Below are 20,177 nucleotides of genomic sequence, written 5' to 3'. Positions count from 1 at the left end.
TGGGGACCAACTATCAGTTCACAAGACCTCCTGCATCATCTGATCGCATTAGTGTGCAAACACTATGTTCAAAGATTCGGCAAAATCCTAGAGGATGAGCGCTTCGCAGTTTGATTTTATTTACCTGTTGAATCGGCGTCAGTGCTTGGGCGGACCCTTTCAACCATCGCACATGGCGCCAGTGCCCCCACGTTGCTTGTGCTCGCAAAGCCCTCTGTTCTACCCTCATTTCATTAAATAAACATATCCTCGTACTGTTCTCGTTCAAATAATTAAGAACAAATAATTAAACTTTTAAAAAAGTAAGCATGGTGCATTTATATAGCGCTTTAATGCCCTAACAAAGCTCCGGGCTTATTTACAGACACAGTACTCTATTGGGTGTGCCTTGACGGAAGAATGTGGTACTCTGGTGTAGCAAATATAGGGTGTACTTCCCAGTGGTACATAATTACCAGAGCTGAGCTTGTGCGGTGTGTTTGTTGCTGCAACTTGGCATGTTATGAAGAGAAAGGAGTGAGACAGGGAACTTGCACTTATAAAGGCCCTGGTGTACGGATGAATAAACAATCCACTTCACTTCTAAGAGCCTCCCAAGGAAAAACACCGCTTATACCTACAAGTAAAAATCTAAACTAAACAGAACACTGTGCTCCCAGCTTGTACCACTTATAAGAAATCCATAGGAGGCACTGCTTTCTCAGTACAAGTCACCAAGCTCTGGAACTCACTACCAGCTAGCGTTAGAGGCACACAGGAGCATATTCACTTCAGAAGAAAGCTGATAATATGGCAATTTCATATGTAACTGCAACACCTACTACCCGGCAGAGTCCAGAAAATAGTCACACCCTCAGGCACAATCCTCAGCTTACAACCCACACATTTCAGCCAACTCAACCAGCAAACTGCTTTCAATAAGCAGGCAAGCCTTTAGGGGCAGACCTATTGTTCTTGTGTTAATTCATATTTAAGAGATAAAGTACCCCTAGCCGTACATTAGTGGATATTGCAAGTCACTGAGGAGATCCTTTATATGTTATGGAACTCCGATTTGCAACATTATCATGTACTCCAGGGAGCACGTTATCCCATATAACATGGTCACACGGTCACCTTTCAAACAAACTACATAAAACCTTAAAGCGTAGCTCTTTCATATTTTAGAGCAAGCATATTTGCCAACATGAAGAATGACAATAAAACCTACAGTGCCAAATTAAACACATCAAAAACATGTTCGATATTGTTATACCTGCTGCTCGGCCAGTGTGACCAGTTGGTGGAATGTTGGTGAGTGGTGATGCTGTGGAATGTTGGATGTTAGATAGAGTCAGTGGGCTGAGCAGCAGGAAAGCTGCTCCTGGTGGGGATCTTCATGACAACTACCTAATAAACATCTTTCCTAATCTACCTTGAACTACTGGACTTCGTTATATTACATTTATTTATTGCAAATGGATATTAGAAACAGTTCATTAAAATTCAGTTTTAAAAAAACTGCAAAAGCGCGGATTGTGCAGAAACATGCAGAAAGATTCTAGCTTTTCTCTATTTAACCCCTTCGGGGCTGATGACGAGCTGGGCTCGTCATAGCGTAGCCTCCTCGCACGCTGATGCCGAGCCCAGCTCGTCACGTAATATGGGATTTAGTAAATCATCGCGTAGGAGGGGAATTGCGCTAGCGCGCATGTGGTTAAGAAGTGTAAAACAAGTATTCTCTCTGCTATTAAAATAGAGCAGAAGAAAGAAAAGCAACGTTCCATTTATGTTGCTTTAAACAGATGCTTCAATTATACTCAATGAGTGGGCTAGCCTTTCACCTAGGCTGCTGGCTCGTACAGTACGCACTATGACATCAGATCTCAAATGTTACATCTTCTAATAGAAGAGCTCCAACACCTTTTCTTTATAATAGGTGACTAGGTGCGTCACTAGTCGCAGATTATAAAGAACTAGACACTGCTGTTTATACGGGGATTACAGAATCCAATCTAGTACAAAGAAATTAGACACCGTGTTTATACAGAGATTGCAGCATCCTATGTATTATGGAATGATTATAGTGCTCAGTAACACTAAAACCGGCATTTGCAGCGGTCAGCAACAAGTTATAATTCATACCTCTTCAAAACATATCTCCTGAAGGTTGTCCATTCACCAGCATTGTACGTCCCAAAAAAACCAGCCATCACCAAATGAACAGGCACAAAATAAATGGAGAGATAGGTCACACACTGCTGGTCAATTCAGAGGACTTTAATATAGTCCACCACTGTAGGTCCCAAATATCTACACAATCTCACTGCTTACAGATATGGAATGATGATAAAAAATACCCATCCTAACAGATCTCTCCACTTCTCTCTCTCCCTCCACTCAGGACCACAACTGTACCCAAAATCTCATAATGAACAATCCAGAACAGTAACCAGCTAAGCAGAGTATATATTAAATACCATAAAGGGACCTGCAGAGCTTTTCTAAGCTACCAGCATACTGAAAACCATAAAACAAGCATCTGTCTTTCTCACTTCATCACCCAAAGCGCTGTGTCCCATAACACGATAACCGCACCTCAGTGGTCGTCATGCAAGACAGGGAAACACTTCCCACATAGGATCAAAATAGACCATATCCTTCCAAGCACACACCCTACAGTGTAATACTTATGAAGGCAGGTGCTTCAGCACCCCACATAGGAGTAGTAAACGCTATATAACTGATGCAATACAATACTTGCAGAAGCTAGCTACCCCTCCAATCCTTTGTTGACTATCATTGCCTTTGACCTTTACAGTGTTCTGAGGTAGCTAGAGCTTCTTGCTGCACAAACAGCACTTCTGTACAACGGTGTGCAATTGCAGTCGAGCGGGTGTGAAACGTGCATTAGTGGTGTGCTTGCATGCATGGCATAGTTAATAGGTCTCATCGAAAGTGTCACTGTTTATGCATGAACTGTGTGCAGGAGTGCAAGAGAACCGTGCATGTGGTTATAAGGATATTTCCAGTTTCCGGTGGATGTGATAGTAAGTTCTAGGTAATCCACCCCCTCGTAGTGATGGCTGATAATTGTGTGACCCAAAGGCTGTATGTTTGGGACTACCAGATGTTATCATCAATGGCAGAAACGTTATCGGACGTTATCCTTGATGGGTATCCGCAGGAGAGCTCAGAGTCAGACATTACTACTTTGTGATGGGGAGGGCAGCGTAGGGTCAACTAATCATGCAACGAGTTGTGTTATAGTGCAAAAATAAAACGCTGACAGACATGGAATCTTGTAAGATCAGGAAGGTCCCCCGCCCCATCTTCAATGCCCTCGTTCACTTTTTCCATCGACCTCCCTTCCTCCCATTAGAGGTCCCTGGGCAGTGCGAGGTACTACACAAAGCGACCACACACAGACTGGTTACACTCGGAGATTAGTTTAACTGTGGCTGAAAAGTGTTGCCTACAGATGGGATGCCTAAAATATCACTGCCAGATGCTTAAGTAAAACGCCCAAGCGCACACAACTTGCAAACACATACGCTTTGTGCAAACGGCTAGGGATGAAATCCTTCGCAAACCACATTTGGGCTCTTTGACTAAAAGTTCCTGCACTCAGCGCCACAGACTGCCCCTTGTGTGCCCAGAGGAGGCCTAATGGCGTCGATAGAGGGTTAACAGAAGCGAGAAGGGTCAGAGCACTTCCAAGTTAAAAGGACAAGTACAAGAAGGCCCAGGAGCAAGACGTCCGTCCACGGATCTGTCTAAAGAGAGCTGGGAGTTGAACGGCAGACTACGACTACCCAGGAAGGCCAACAATGAGGAGACCTACAGTATAGATAAGAGAAGCTAGCAGTGTACAGCTACCACAGAACTAATCAAGAGCGAGAAGGACTTAAGAGCTGGAAATCTTCAAGTATGTGTGCTACGCAGAAATGTGAGAGAAACTACAGAGGAATAGAACAAACGCCTGATCATTTCAGTGATATCTACCGTAAGAATCGAGGCCCAACTACTGTGGCAAATATTGGGCCATCAGCTCTCACAGCCCTCAACATCTAAATGCAGCAAAGCACAAAACAAAACAAAAACGGTCCAGCTCACGGACTAAAAGGTAGAACTAAATGCTGGCATGGATGCAGAACAACATGAATGAGTGCATCCACTGGAACAGCTCTACCAGGCACACTCCACGAACCTACAAGACTAAATCAGAGGTGTCCAAAGTAGTTCCAGGACGGCTGAATACTGTTCAGATTTAAAAGATATCCGCAGAAATCTTTTTTAAAATGTACATTTACTAGATGGTGGTTGATCTTGGACTAGCAAATTAAATAAAAGGTGCACAACATAATTTTTTTTATATAAACAAGCATCCTATTAGCAAATTGCAGCTGTCCGGACCATCAGAATAAGTTAATAAAAACTGGGGGCTGGAGGAACGGGCGGGGGAAGAGTTGAGCTTGTGAAGTCCGGTGGGAGGAAGCAATGGAGGTGGAGTAGTTCTAAAAAGAAAAAAAAAAAGCCAAGCAGGATGAGGGGTGAAGGAAGCATCGGGCAAGCTGGATGGAAAGCAACTACCTTTAGGGGGGGGGGGGGCAACAGGTAAAGGTGGAAGCAACACATCGGGGAGAGATCACGAAAAGCCCATAGAGTGCTAGATAGCAAAATAAAACATAAAAAATCGTAGTTCCCTGAATATAAGCAGCTGAAGGATACAAGCCACCTAATCAAAAGAAACTATGATCTAAGAGCAGGACAAGAAAAGATTAGGAAAACCACAGAAGGAGATAGCACGAGACTGACAAGAAAGGCAAAGCAACGGACTGATCCAAATGTTACTCTACTACGCAGTCCACAGCGAACACTTGAGGCAGTCTACGGTTAAGGCCTAAAAACAGTGATTATTATAGACCATAAGAAATCCTTTAGGGTTCAGATTTCTCACCTAATGACTTGTGCCCGCTCTCAACATCACATTAATACATCTAACATCAGCCCCGAGAGAGTGTCATGCATTATTAGAACTGCCCATCATCCTAACAACTGGGGACCACAGACACCTTGTGTGTGGAATGAAATGGTTTTAGAGGCCTGAAGAGATGCCCTCCCTATTAGACAGAATTCAGATCCATCTTTCCTAACCTGTCTATCCGACGTCTGGTGGCGTGACGGACCCAGGGGCAACGCCATCAGTTAAGAAGGCCCTGACAACACTAGTCCAAAGATGACAGGCATGTGAAAACTAGGAATTTAATCCTATTCATTAACAAAAAGTTCAACTAGCTATTGTTTATTGGTTTAAAACATTAAAAAAGTTGCAAAAATATTGTCACTGGCTAGTGTTGCACGTTAGAGAAGTTCACAGGAGCCAACACTGTGGAACATTCAAAAGACTAGTGAATTTCCCACCAATAACTAGTCAATTAAAGATATGTGTCATTCAGGGCAACCTTGAGAGAAAGTTGGCTTCACACACCTGCGCGGAGCGTGTGCTTTCAGGGCAGTGCGATGACTGAGCAGAGCAGTGATTGCCGGTAGGCAGAGCTGTCACCCCTCTCGCCCCTCATGGGGAGCCGCAGCGAGCTGACCGGGTTGGAGCAAAAAAAGACACATGGAGCCCGGGAGGGGCTTCACACCGCTAGAAAGCGCCTTATTTCTCTATAGCGCTACAAGCCGGCAGCTTATGTCCTTAAATACCCCTTACTTATTAGGACCGACAAAGCTTTGCACACACTGGAATCAATGTCCTCACCCTTGAGGGTGAATTAAAAATACTATAAAACAGTGTCACGAATTCACACGTACCTCTTCAGCGGCAGCTTAGCGCCATGAAGTGGCTGTAAAGGTCACACCTTAGCGCTCTCAAACACCAGAAAAAACCCTGAAAACACAAATCACGTTGGATGGACTCCTGAAGTACACTCGAAAATGCGCAGAGCACATTGGCCCCTCTATACCTTTCACAGCGGCGCAGAACACTTTTAGCGAGCAGTGACAAAGTTCCAGTTTGAAGCAGTGCCAACTGTGCCGTTTTGATATATATTTTTTTTAATTGCTTCTTGTTAACACTCAACGAGCAGGAACCTAGCACAGAGCAAACCCGAGCGAGTCTGTTCATGCAATGGAAGTTGCACACAAAGGCTGCCCCCAGAAACAGGCTGGGCAGTGGAATGTGCTCCCAGGGCTGGCTGAACAAAGCCTGGCTCCCAGCAGAGTATAAAGTACCGTCCAACCACACTCTTCCAGCCACTCATGCAGGCTTAGCTCCCAACGGGATGAACAAGCCTTGCAGCTTCTGGCCTCCAGCCATTCAGAGTAGGCTTCAATGCTCCAGCATGCAACCAGCCATGAAAGAACACAAGGCCAAGCCTGTGGTGGAAGCAGGATATGCAAAGATAACTAACCTATCACAGCACAGCCTAACTGAATTAACGATAGCAGTTAAAAGTACATGAAGCATTCTGATTGGCCCAGATAATCACAGTACACAATGCTGCTAATAACGTTTATTTAATACAGCACTTTATCCCATACTTTTCACAGTTTTATGGCTTCTAAATAACCTGTATTACGATTACCTAATTTAATGGTACTCCCATTTACTAAGCTCAGAAGGATGCAATGCCAAGCAGCCTTGACCTGATTCCGTTTTGTCGCCTGCAAACCACCCACCTGTAGCTGCCAGGGGCACGCATTTCCCACCCAGAACTACCTTCCTGGCACTATACTACAAAAAAGTAGAACAAAACAACGATCCAAAGCACTTTCAAGAGCATACCTACTGGAGAGTCCTCCCTAATGGACGGCCAGACTTAAAGCTGTACACCTGCTTCTGGATACGCACCAGGAGATGGTGTGTTGAACGGAAGCACAGGGGGTTAGCATATCACACTTAATCCATGCATGCCCAGGTGGGTTTTAGGTCATCATGATCACCTCCGTCAAGACCCAACCCCATGATTTCTCACATAACCTACAAGGAGCCTCCTTCCTTTTGGATGTGTTGGAAGAAGGAATTGGTCATCTTGAAAAATCACAGCTGACACTGCCTCTTACAGACTTGCAACTTCGAGGAGGCTTGAGGGGAGAATCCAATTTGTTAGGGAATGGTCAGAGAACCACTATGCTGAAACTAAAGAAAAGAGATCACATTCTGGTAGCCACCAAGACAGAGAAATGATGCAAGCCCATGGCTGGCTGTACATACTTGTTTTACCTATGTTCCACAACAAACGAATAACGAGATATCTGCACTGCAGTTCAGCAATCCACACTGATTCAGAGACGTTGGGGGTGTTCAATGGGTTTAGCAAGAGTAATAGTAAATATTCAAATTACTTGGTAGGCTTAAGCACGGAACAGGGTCAAACCTGATATGCATATGGCTGGGTCCAAACTGGGGTGGTGGGGTGAGCAAAAGCATGATGGATTAAACCCAGATCCTTGTGACTGGGGGTGAATGTTTTTGCATTGTCCATCAATTGTTTCCTTTACAAATATGCATATACACAAAGGTGTGTACACAGACTTTGTTGAGAAATAGAAGTGAGCTCAATCTCACAGAGTGAACATAATGGCCGAGTTGGATAAACGCAAAGCTAAGAAATTGTTTTAAACAGAGTACACTTTCAACCTTCTAGTGAAACAATGCGTTAAAGGTTCCATAATAAAACAAGTGGGAACCACCAATCCCAATTTTCTAGACTAAGTGGGCCTTTAACGGGGTGAAATTCCATGTTACGCTACAACCATCCATATATCCCTTTCTTCACAAGACAGTTCAACATGGGGAATGGAATTTTGTGCTTTTTAATGCCGAGTTGCGCTGTGTAGAAAGAAAAACGCTGCTGTGTTTTTTGAAATTGGTGCTTCTATTTTCTGGTGTTGAACATCTATGTTTTTTCTAACGCTCAGTAGTTGTCACGGGAGGTTTTAATAGTTGTGGAAAGGATATCATGGTAGAGGGTCTTCTTAGATAGGAGCATTGAAAGAATAGAATTACTAAAGGGCTTTTCAACACCTCCATAAGTGGCACGGGCAACTCTGAATCTTCTCCTTTGGGTTCTCTGGTGCAGTCTTCTTAAGTTGCAACGCTGCAAGAAGGCAACCTGTGCAGCCTTGCGTCCCTTGATCAAAGTCAGAGGCTTCGTGATAGAGAAGTAGCGCATCTCACACCTGGAGTAAGTCCATAAGGACGACACACATCTTCTGTCAGGTTTAGAGACCGACAGTGACTGGACCATCCAGAAGCACGGAGTCGCTAGCTTTGAGGGACTGTAGAAAAAGCCAAGGGTAGCCCTGCACTCCTTCAATGTAGACTTTTTAGAATGAATGCAACCAGATGGGGCATCGCTAAAACACACATTATGCAGGAGAACAGGGGTAGATCCCAGATGAATGAGTGTCAAGAGTCCAGTATTATTCCATGCCTAATCAGATGTGATATATCAGACCTATGTAGCCTGGTAATGGATATTTAATAGAGGCTCTAACGAAATCGACCCCCTCAGAAACTTGGGGGTGGTCACAGCTATCTGGAAAAGGATGGGGGCAGATGCTACTATATGTACAGATCCATCTAACTGTCGAAGAGATACTGTATTGTACCGCCACCGCCAATGGCTGACAAAGTTTCTGTATTATTCTGTTCATGTTAAAACAGTCAGTTGAGCCATGAGTCAACAAAATACGTCTGAGATACAGTAGGGTCTACTTTGATAGTGACCAATGACATGCGCTCGGTTGTTTATGGGTGAGATTATTCATGTCAATACCTGATATTTAATATGTATTATTTATAACTGATATATCAATCTGACGCACTGTCATTGTAACTCTTTTGTAACTGCTCAGGACGTGATGACACGTACCACAAATGTGCTATCTTCCCCCAGGCAAACAAATGCCCAGGATACCTACTGTATATGTATTTTGGCAATTGTCCTTAAGATCAAATGCTAAAATTACCTCATGGTAGGCCCAGTGGTTACTTTATTGGGGTCACACAATGTTAACTGAAAACAGGGTAGTTTGTTAACACGAAGTGGACGGCAACATGTTTCAACCACCTGAGTGTGCCCATTCGGGGGGTCAAACGCATTATTCAGGACCTTGATCAATAAAGGTCAGTGAGAGGAAGGGATTTTGACCCTGCAGGTAGAATCTGTCTATTGAATGATACAATAGCACTCAATATCAACACAAAACTGAACCCTTTACATTTTTTTGATTATATATATATATATATATAGAGCTAGATTTCTTTTTGAAAATGTACTCTAAATGATACATTTCCTCTCTCCTTCTCTCTCCCCTCTTGGATTATTTTTATTCACAGATGAAATAGATGCACTGGTAGTGGCCAAGAAACATTGAACCAGACTACTAGCCAACTCAAAATACACCTTTACCACCAACGTAAATGCAAAAGTGCACTAGGTTAACCACATAAGAGAATTTTGAGGGCGTTAAAATTAACTTACTGTTTCTGGCTGCTTAAACCAAACTTGGTCAACGCATCAATTCGCCTTCAAATAGAAAATATCGTCCTTTGTCACTCCTAAGTTGCCACTCTCGAGTCTTGCCATTATCTTGAGTTCTAAGAGCAGCCTCACGGATATTGGACCTTACGAGTGCTCTTGCCTTTTTTTTCCCAATGAAGAAGTCAACCTTCTGCCTTTCAGCTGCTTACAAGTTCTTTAAGACATGGCAACTATGCACAAATATAAGAGGGATTAATTAAATATAGCGATCATGAACAGTGGATTATAGATTACTTTTTCATTCCAAAATGTTTAGTAAAAGATACAAATATTGCCTCCAATACAATGGTATAATGGACACTGAATACACAAGAACCCAACCATATTTAACACAACAGGACTATAACAAGCATTTACAATGCAATGGTTTCGCATTTTGAAAAGTTTGAGCTATTGGCATTGTAAATGACAAAATTTGTATTTATGTGTTGGTTTTGAAAACAGATTAATAAATGGCATTGTCATTTACAATGCCAATAGTTTAATCTCTGGCAAATGTCACATAAAAACACACAGACCCACACACAGAGAGAGCCACACACAGAGAGAGCCACACACACACACAGAGCCACACACACACACACACAGAGCCACACACACACACACACAGAGCCACACACAGAGCCACACCCACCCAGAGCCACACACACCCACCCAGAGCCACACACACCCACACCCAGAGCCACACACACCCACCCAGGGCCACACACACCCACCCAGGGCCACACACACCCACCCAGGGCCACACACACCCACCCAGGGCCACACACACCCACCCAGAGCCACACACACCCACCCAGAGCCACACACACCCACCCAGAGCCACACACACCCACCCAGAGCCACACACACCCACCTAGAGCCACACACACCCACCCAGAGCCACACACATCCACCCAAAGCCACACACAGACTCAGGAAAGCAAGCACAGCGAGGGGGCAGGGAAGCAAGCACAGCAAGGGGGCAGGGAAGCAAGCACAGCAAGGGGGCAGGGAAGCAAGCACAGCAAGGGGGCAGGGAAGCAAGCACAGCAAGGGGGCAGGGAAGCAAGCACAGCAAGGGGGCAGGGAAGCAAGGGGGCAGGGAAGCAAGGGGGCAGGGAAGCAAGGGGGCAGGGAAGCAAGGGGGCAGGGAAGCAAGGGGGCAGGGAAGCAAGGGGGCAGGGAAGCAAGGGGGCAGGGAAGCAAGGGGGCAGGGAAGCAAGGGGGCAGGGAAGCAAGGGGGCAGGGAAGCAAGGGGGAAGGGAAGCAAGCACAGCGAGAGGGAAGCAAGCACAGCGAGGGGGCAGGGAAGCCAGCACAGAAAGGGGGCAGGGAAGCAAGCACAGCAAGGGGGCAGGGAAGCAAGCACAGCAAGGGGGCAGGGAAGCAAGCACAGCAAGGGGGCAGGGAAGCAAGGGGGCAGGGAAGCAAGGGGGCAGGGAAGCAAGGGGGCAGGGAAGCAAGGGGGCAGGGAAGCAAGGGGGCAGGGAAGCAAGGGGGCAGGGAAGCAAGGTGGAAGGGAAGCAAGGGGGAAGGGAAGCAAGCACAGCGAGAGGGAAGCAAGCACAGCGAGGGGGCAGGGAAGCAAGCACAGCAAGGGGAGAGGGAAGCAAGCACAGCGAGGGGGCAGGGAAGCAAGCACAGCCAGGTGGCAGGGACGCAAGCACAGCCAGTTGGCAGGAAAGCAAGCACAGCCAGGGGGCAGGGAAGCAAGCACAGCCAGGGGGCAGGGAAGCAAGCACAGCCGTGCACGAGGGCCTCCCTTGGTCCCAGTCCCCTTGGGCACAGGGGTGGCAATGCCAGCACTTGACTGGCTCCTGCCTGCAGCTTCCGCGGCAGTGCCCAGCTCGCACCCCCAATTCACCAGGACTTCTTTCTAGCTGTCGAAATAAGTCAACTTAACATCTCAAGAAACAGGACAGTGATGAACATCAGCCGGTGAGCTGCATGCTGCAAGAGTCTGAACCCCTTGAGTGTAACTCAACCTTTTATCGTCCAAGGCGATAACATGAGTAACGCCGACTGCCAATAGCAAGCATAATTTAAGCGCCAGGAGAAATACCAGGACCGGACTCGGGAAGTGCTCCACATTAACATTATGTGTGGTTATTCACCAAAAGGACATATTTCATTTGCTCGGTGACTAAACCCACGCAACCTGCTGCCGTACGAGCGGAAGCGCGTCATTGGGTGCCTGTCCGTGCCATAGGTGCGCGGGCAGAGGTCAACACTCTCCCAAAGTTTGTTCCGTTGCAGCAGGGGCAACAGCTTTCACCACCAAACAATAACCCTGTTAATTAGATTGACTTCTTATATCAGCTGCGAACTATCCCAACTATCCCTGCTTCGCAAAACATAAAAAATACCTCCCACAGTTTTCAGTCGACCCTCTCTAAAACTAGGACTGTGCCGGCAAATCCAGGACGCCTAGTCACCCTATATAACAAAGGCCAGTCTAGTATACAGGAATACGGGATTGTGAGAGGGCCCAATAAGAACGAAACCGTCTGTTCATGAAAAGTTGCTACGGCCCATCCCTAGTTTATCGCTTTCAAGTAACCGGGGCTCAAAATGTATTCTTTTGTGGACCGTCATCATGGTTGCTTCTGACCCGTTAAACTTCCTTTAGCACAATGCAGAATTTCCCCAAGATTGGTAGATATGGGGTTAAAAGGAATGCGCCGAGAAGTCGCTGGCTGCTCACGTGTCCTAACTTCACACGTATCATTTAGTAGTTGTTTATGACCCAAACTACAGGTCTGTTAGAAAATAAAAAATAAAAAGTTCAAAAGATTAGAAAATCTGCTTTCACTTGACACCGACGTGTTTTTTTTTTTTTAGCTTTGGGCTTTATTGGCAGACTTCAACTCCCACAATGCAGCGTCTGAGTCCGTAAAACCAAGAGCCTGAAAATGAAGGTTGGAATTCTCGTTGAATGCACCCCCCCTCCTCCTCAGCCATCCGACCCGAGATCATCTTTTAGTATGTGTCCCGAAACTGGGCTAATGTATACATATGTACTAATGGAGACGTGTTGCAATAGGCATGCAGAGGATAATCCGCTCATCCTGTCTCTCATGTTGAGAAGAAACGCTCGAAGCGTAGAAACTGGAAGTGGAAGTTTTCAGACAAAGGGGCGGTGGGTTCCAGGAGGCGCGGGCGCAGTGTTGGAGCCGTGACTAAACACACATAGAACAAACGTGCAGCGGGTGAGCAGTGTTTAAATAATTGTGCACTTTGTGCGTACGTAATGAAAGCGCTGTTACTACGGAGTAGCTAGGCCTTTTATTCACGTAGGAGGCAGTGTATCATCCTTCGCCTCTAGGCTGGCTCGCCACGGGACCCGCTCAGGGGGAGGGGCCCAGTGTCTGCCCCAGAGAGGTCACATAAATGCATTTGAGGGCAGTGGTGGGCGAGCACACCTGGAGCCGGACCCCTCCCCTCTCAGCCCGCTGGAGCGGGGGCCCAGAGATCAGCGGACGAGCCCACCAAGGACCGGGCTCTGCGTGGGTCACCTCGGGATAAGTATGCGCAGGCGCACGGGGGAGGGGAGGGTCACTGGAGGCCAGCAGGCCAAGTAAACAGGTTCGAGAGCGGGAGCAAGTGAGGCAGACAGCAATTACTGCCACCGTCCTTGCAGTGCGAGCTACCGCCTTGTTTACAGGCAAATTGATACTCGTCAGGGGAAGTATAGTCCTTCATTCAATATAGCGTGGGCGGCTTGTTTGCACCGAGAGCCTGGCTACTTAAGTGCACCATGGATGTCTCCTTAGCGCATTTCCACGACTCCCACTCCTTCAGCCTTTCCCTGCGATGTTGGCAGCCCTCGAGGCGAGGAAAGCCACTCAAGCCATGCAGTTGTTATCTGTTTGGATTGGAAGTGATCCAATGAGAGGGTCCTGCCCCACTTTCCTCTTAGGTACTCACGCAAAGATTACAACTTAAGGCTAACTGCAAAGGGGCATTAACCGTAAATTCACTGTGGGATGTTCCAACTATCTCAGGAGAAGAAAGAAGTGATTTTCATGCATCTATGCAAGACATATTGTACTTGAGTAAGGATGGCATTTGGTAAACCAATACTGATATAAATGTATGATGTATTATAATTTTATTTTGCTTGTTAATATATGGTTGTATTCATACATACCGAATAAAGCATTTTGAAATTGAATTGATTTTCATGCATCTATGCAAGACAATCTCTACCGTAAATAAAGACCAAAGAAAATGTGGGCGGGCAGGTAGATTCAGGTGGGCGGCTGGTGGTGGCAGGGATGGAAGGCAAGCAGAGAAAAGCGTGGGTGGCAAGAGTTTTATATCAGGTTGTGGTGGCGCGAGAGTTGCTTCCAGAAAGCCAGGAAAGGAGTAGGTAATGAAAGTGTAAATGGGGAGAAAAAATAGGCCAGGCCATCGGGAAGATTTGTAGATATTGAGCATTCAACAGTCAGGGCAGACAGAAAATGGCAGGGGGTGTGCAGAAGAGGCGAGGTAAGGTAGGGGATGTTTCAATGGCGCGTTATGGAAACTGTTGGGGGAAGCAGAACGAGAAAGAAACGCGAAGACCGTTTGGAATTAACAGACAGTTTTAAACCCCCTGGTTAGCTCTATAGAATTGGTGTTTGAACTCACAATGAAACATATGGTGGCCAAATTGTGATTGGTTACGCCACTTGTTAGCAGTACCGTTAAAAGCCTCAGTATAGCCTGCTCTCCGGTATGTTTTGACACGAGTGGGGAGTGCTGGCCGTTGCATGGTAATGAAACGCACACAGACGGAAGTTGGGGTAAGCTTAAAAACTGTTGGCTCTGCCAAAGAGTGCCTCGATCTTTTGTTCACTGCCGACCAGTGTTAGTTAGCAAGGCGCGGTAGGAGGGCTTTATTCTAAATCGCGCTTTCCATTAGGTGGCCTGGAGAGAAAGCGCCCAGAGTCTAGGCTAAGGCAAAGACAGAGAAAATCACATGGTGCACAGACGGGGTAGGGGACCACAACACCCAGCAAGCCCTGCTGCACACGTGTCATCGGACGGCGCCAGGCGGCGCATAAAGGTGCTGTAAGCCCCTGCCGAGTGGGGAAACGTTGTTGCCTGCTGTTGCTGCGAGGGAGCCTGTTGCCACATCTCTATCCTGAGACCGGACCCCCCCCACCTGCCTCCCGCTGTCTCGCCGGTTTTAACAACTTACCGGCCCGACCGCCGAGCGGAGTGTGGGTAGGGGACCACAACACCCAGCAAGCCCTACTGCACACGTGTCATCGGACGGCGCCAGGCGGCGCATAAAGGTGCTGTAAGCCCCTGCCGAGTGGGGAAACGTCGTTGCCTGCTGTTGCTGCGAGGGAGCCTGTTGCCACATCTCTACCCTGAGACCGGACCCCCCCACCTGCCTCCTGCTGTCTCGCCGGTTTTAACAACTTACCGGCCCGACCGCCAAGCGGAGTGCGGGTAGGGGACCACAACACCCAGCAAGCCCTGCTGCACACGTGTCATCAGACGGCGCCAGGCGGCGCATAACGGTGCTGTAAGCCCCGCCTCACGGGACGCCGGGCGGGCCCTTTAAGGCCCTCAGAGGCCGAAAGAGACCGTGCTGGGCCACCCCCCTTGGGTTTGCGAAGACACCGGCAAAGGTAACCACTCTTCACGATTTTGTACAAACTTATATCGGCCAACTATAGAACTGATGGAGGCTAAAAGCAGAGCCACGGCCAAAAAAAAACCCTATGCATATACGTTCAATAACTAGGAAATTAACGCTGGCGCCAACCCCACTGCCTACTTTAACCGCAATTGACAGAATGCTACAACAAACAATTGGGGTCATTGTCAATGCAATTGAAAATACCGAGAGACGCCTATCATTACCACCTAGAATGTGTCTTATAACCCCATCCCCACAAGAAGTAAATGTACCTGCAAACACTTCAATTGTAACAGCTTTATCACATGACTCAATTCTATTACAGTCTTATGCAGGTTTGCCAGGGAATGGGTTGAATCAAGTTGAAGCACTGCAACTGTCAGAATCCACTGTGTTCGCTGCCAGGGAGAGTAGGTTGTCACTAACCCCGAACCTGCTAACAAGCGAGATACCTCAACCATCAATAAAGAATGATGTGCCTAGTGTTACAGTGGAGTCAGATGGTTGTGGCATTAAAGACATTATCCCCATAGCGGATTCATCTAATATCAGTCTGTCAAGTAGCGTGAGGGACCATGGATCCAACCGGCCTAAACATAAACCCGCTCATAGTAGGAAATTGTTGGTTGTTAATAGGCTGGGTAAGAGATCTAGAAGTAAAAGAAAGAAATTAATTAAAAAAACCATTAGAAAATGGGAGGGGGGGGAGAGACATTGCAGCAGAGCGGAAATAAATATTCAAAGGAATATCACGTTATCACTCAGCAAAATCTAACCCTAACAACCATGGAGGGATTGGTACAACAGCTAGAGTGCATGATAAAATCCCACATTACCCCAGTGGCTGAAAGACTAAAGGCCCTAAGTGACAAAGTGGAGAATCTGGAAAAACTGGGTATAGCCAATTTAGACCTGTTAGAACATCTTGGCACACAAGCCAAGCTATCCAAAACTAATGCACCAGTAATAACACGTCTGGTAGTGAAAATAGAGCATCTAGCCCCCCAACCTCGGTAGCAACAGTAAGTGAACCGAAAATGCTACCTTCCAACGTTTCTAATGCAACAATGGGCCAGAAAGCAGATGTGGGACAAAGGGAGATAGGTGGTCTCATGCACAATAACAAGAACATGCCAGCACCAACGCGCCACATCAATAATATAATCCCTGCACCGATTAACCTCCCACCAGAATGTAGACCATATGTAGCTATTCTTGCTAATGTCCCTAAACTTAAGCCCACCCAATTTGAAAATCAGCAAACCTTGAAGAACAAAACCCTGTACTGGCTTGCCCAAAATTGTGGATTCCCAACGCGAGGGGCAAATCAGATTATTTCCACGCAGAGAGTAGGATGGATGGGACCGAGTAAAAAGGAGATAAATGGGGACTGTATTGTTATAAACTTCAGGGTTTCCGATTGGGCCAGAGACTCAATTCTAAATGCACCTATACCCTCTAACCACGAATATAATACTACCCTGCTCCCCCTAGACTATTTCTACAGGAAACAGTTAGGAAGACAAGTCACAATGCAGACTTTCAATCGCCCTAGGGTTGTGCATCCTAATCATTTTAATGTAGCCTACGAACCTGCACCATTGTATAATCTATGGGATAATATCACAATCCCGACCTCCATCAGATTTCAGGTGTTTAGCTCATTAGAGGAGAATACCTGACTGAAAGAACCATCTACAGTTTTGCATTCTGAAACCACTGTACCTGCTGGAATAGCCACAATCGAACAGGGGTTACGGGGTAAAAAGTGACATTGTGTTAAAAATGACATATAGTGATAAGTGTAAAAATGATGATATAATCACGCCCAATGTAACCACTATTACAGACATAAATTTGAATGTGTGTCTAGAGATACCACAAGTGATTGATCATTTTAATGCATTACAAGATAACCCTGATGATTTTTTAAAGATTATTACCTGGAACATAGCGGGAATTGCTGCTAAAATAACTACTTCATTCTGGGATAATTTTATTATGCAAGATTACGACATAATATGTCTACAAGAGACGTGGCATAGAGCACAAATCCAAGTTGAAGGATACACTTCTTATAGTGTGAATGCAATAGCATCATTGGCAGGCAGAGCAAAAGGTGGCTTATTGACCCTGGTATCCACTACCCTAACGGAGTTCAGCCCTGGTGGTTATATGGAGGTGGGTCAGTATGCATCAGTTTTACGTCTGGTGCATAGTAAAGGTAGGGATCTAGTTATAGTTAACTTCTATAACAATATTGTTGGGCCCAACCGGGGCATGATTGTATTGGATATAGAGCGGGCAATAGAAGAAATACTTGTGTTATCAAGTAACCGCCCAGTAATACTCTGGGTAGGAGATTTTAACATTAAAACATGCAGTCACGCTCAGAAGGGGATCTGTGGACATCGTGAGGAATACTCTAGTGGAGGTAGCACAGTTTTTAACCACTTTCCACACACTAATTATGGAAGTGCGCTGAACAATCTAGTAGTCAAATTAGATCTGGAATTACTAGAATGTACAAAGAATAAAAATAATGAGGAATGCCCAACATTTAGAGGGAGAGATGCCCATTCTAACATCGACCATATCCTGGTATCTAACGGATCTGTCTATTCTAATGTCTGGGTAATAGGACAGCCAGTGAGCGATCATAACAGCATTTTGCTGGAATGAATGGGCTGGGGGTCAAAAACTAACGTGTATGGAAGACCTATCCAAGGGATCACGGCTGAAAGATCAAATGGTATGAGGATCAAGTGGATCAAAATTGACCCAACACAATTTATGGAGGATATAATTCTCAAATGCAGTAGTGAGGTAGGCTATTGCTTAGCACCTAATGTGATCCCGTCCATCTTACTTTCAAACTTTTTACAAATAACTAAAACAATTGAAAATTCTCTTATAGCAAGAAACAGAAAGCCAAGGAGAGTCAAAGCTGTGTGGTTTGATAAGCACTGTGCCCAGTCACTAAAAAAGCTTAAAAAAGCACATGATATCAAGCCCAGAGACACAGATAAAATTAGAGAGGAGCGCCTTAATTATAAGACCGCCTTAGTAACCAAAAAAAAAGAGCTGCAAAATGAAGCGTGGATGAATTTGGATATGGCTGCAGAAACAAAAAATCACAAATTATTCTGGGAAACTATAAATAGCCCCTTTCTAAAGAATGATAACATTCCTGAAATTACCTCTCATGTCAGTTGCCGTGCATGGATCGCCGATTTTACTGGTATTTTTAATTCGGATTTTAATCCAGATGGGCCAATTTTAATTGTAGATACAGTACCATGTTCTAAATGGCAAAAAATGCCGCTATCTGTGACCCTAATCAAGGTTACGGAGGCAATTAGAAATAGTAAAGGTGGTAAAGCCCCTGGGTCTGATGAGGTGCCCATGGATTTTTATAAACATGAAATGACTTTATGGGCCCCAATATTGACACGCTATTTTAACGCGGCCATAGAAGATAGGCTTCCAGTAACATGGGGACAATCCATTATTGTGCCGCTTTATAAAAAAAGGTTCCAGGTCAGAAGTACGAAATTATCGTCCTCTCTCACTTCTGGACTCGTCTGTTAAAATCCTCAGTCGAGTTCTACTAGTGAGACTGGTAGCCTGGGTCGAGGAAAATAACATTTTATCCCCAGTGCAGTACGGGTTCCGTAAGGGGATGGGAACAATGGAGCAGTGTGTGAACCTGGAACTCATAGTCAGCAAGTACACTAAAGCTAAAGAGGGTAACCTATTCTTGTGCTTTGCTGACTTGAGTTCAGCATTAGATCTGGTGGAGCACACACTGCTCTGGCCTGTTCTGCTGGAAATGGGTTCCCCAATTGAAATCATCCACCTGCTGGCCAGGCTGTATAAAAACCTGTCTAGTAAAGTCAGATTTGGATCAGATGGAGAGTGCACCCCCTTTTTTTAAAATTAATAGAGGTATCCGACAAGGATGTGTGCTTGCCCCACTCCTATTTTCCCTTTTTATAAATCAGGTAGACCAAATTTTAAGACGAATCAATGCAGATGCACCTATTATCAATGGTAACCCAATTCCAATTCTTCTATACGCGGATGACGTGGTTCTTCTCTCCAGGACCCAAAATGGACTGCAACAATTGATTAATAAGTTTTACACTTTCACTGAGAGTAGAAAGTTGAAAATTAACAAAGGAAAGACATTCACAATGATATGTGGCAAGAAGCCAAGAAAATGTAAGTCCTTTTTTTTAGAAGGGGAGAAATTGGAATCCGTAAGGAGTTTGTGTTACCTAGGCATCACTTTTTCAGGAGATGGGAGATGGGCCAACGAACAAGACAGTGTCCACTTCAAACTGGCCAGGAACACAAGTTGTGTTTTTAGATTTGCAGCGAAATTAGGGGGTCGCAGAATCCACGAGATGTTGTCAATATATAACTCAAGATGCATAACATCAGCCCTATACGGGGCCGGGATATGGGGATATCATGCCCAGAGTGCTAACTTAATTCAGCGTGAGGAGAATGCCTTCTTGAAACGATTACTTTGTGTTCCGGCTGCGGCCTCAAATGAGTTAGCCCACAGGGAACTCGGCTTAAACCATGTTAATGACTTAATTGCCCTACCCCCCCCCGTCCCTATGGCGTTCAATCTGGGCAAAAGAAGAGACAAAATTTAATCAGGATGTGATTAATGATTGTCTAAAGCTCGACCGCTGCTCAAACATTCCCTGGTTATGTCACATACAACTCTGGTATAAGACACTATATGGCCGTGACATTTTTAAAGATTCAACAATGGGGACAGGGTTGTCAAAGCAGGAGCTTAAAGTCACATTCCGGAAATATACAGATAGGACCAGAATGAACAGATATGTAAAACAAAGTACGTTTAATTTTTATTTAGAATATAATATTAATGAAGGCTTTCAAACCTACCTTACCGTTGTTAGCACCAGTTCCCACCGTTTTGTACTAACCCGTTTACGGTTGGGAATTGTGCACCATTTAGAAGCATTCCCTACAATTAAGAAACC

General features: G+C 45.6%; 1 protein-coding gene across 16 annotated transcripts in view; it reads right to left on the bottom strand.

Moving 5' to 3' along the window:
* The window catches only part of POU2F1 (POU class 2 homeobox 1), a 693,535-nt gene that overhangs the window by 586,820 nt on the left and 86,538 nt on the right, over window positions 1-20,177 (bottom strand). For 5 of the 16 annotated variants that reach the window (XM_086935558.1, XM_086935564.1, XM_086935553.1 and 2 more), the window contains exon 2: window positions 9,477-9,706. The exons of 10 other annotated variants lie outside the window; for them this stretch is intronic. The gene's annotated coding sequence lies outside the window, so the exon portion shown is untranslated. Of the gene's footprint in view, window positions 1-9,476; window positions 9,707-20,177 lie in introns of those variants that run through there. One more of the 16 variants, XM_086935556.1, reaches the window with a different exon arrangement.

Source organism: Lissotriton vulgaris, chromosome 8 (genome assembly GCF_964263255.1).
Source record: "Lissotriton vulgaris chromosome 8, aLisVul1.2, whole genome shotgun sequence".
Classification (NCBI taxonomy): domain Eukaryota; kingdom Metazoa; phylum Chordata; class Amphibia; order Caudata; family Salamandridae; genus Lissotriton; species Lissotriton vulgaris.
Note: the sequence above shows the minus strand (reverse complement) of the source record. Positions and strands in the feature narration are given on the sequence as shown.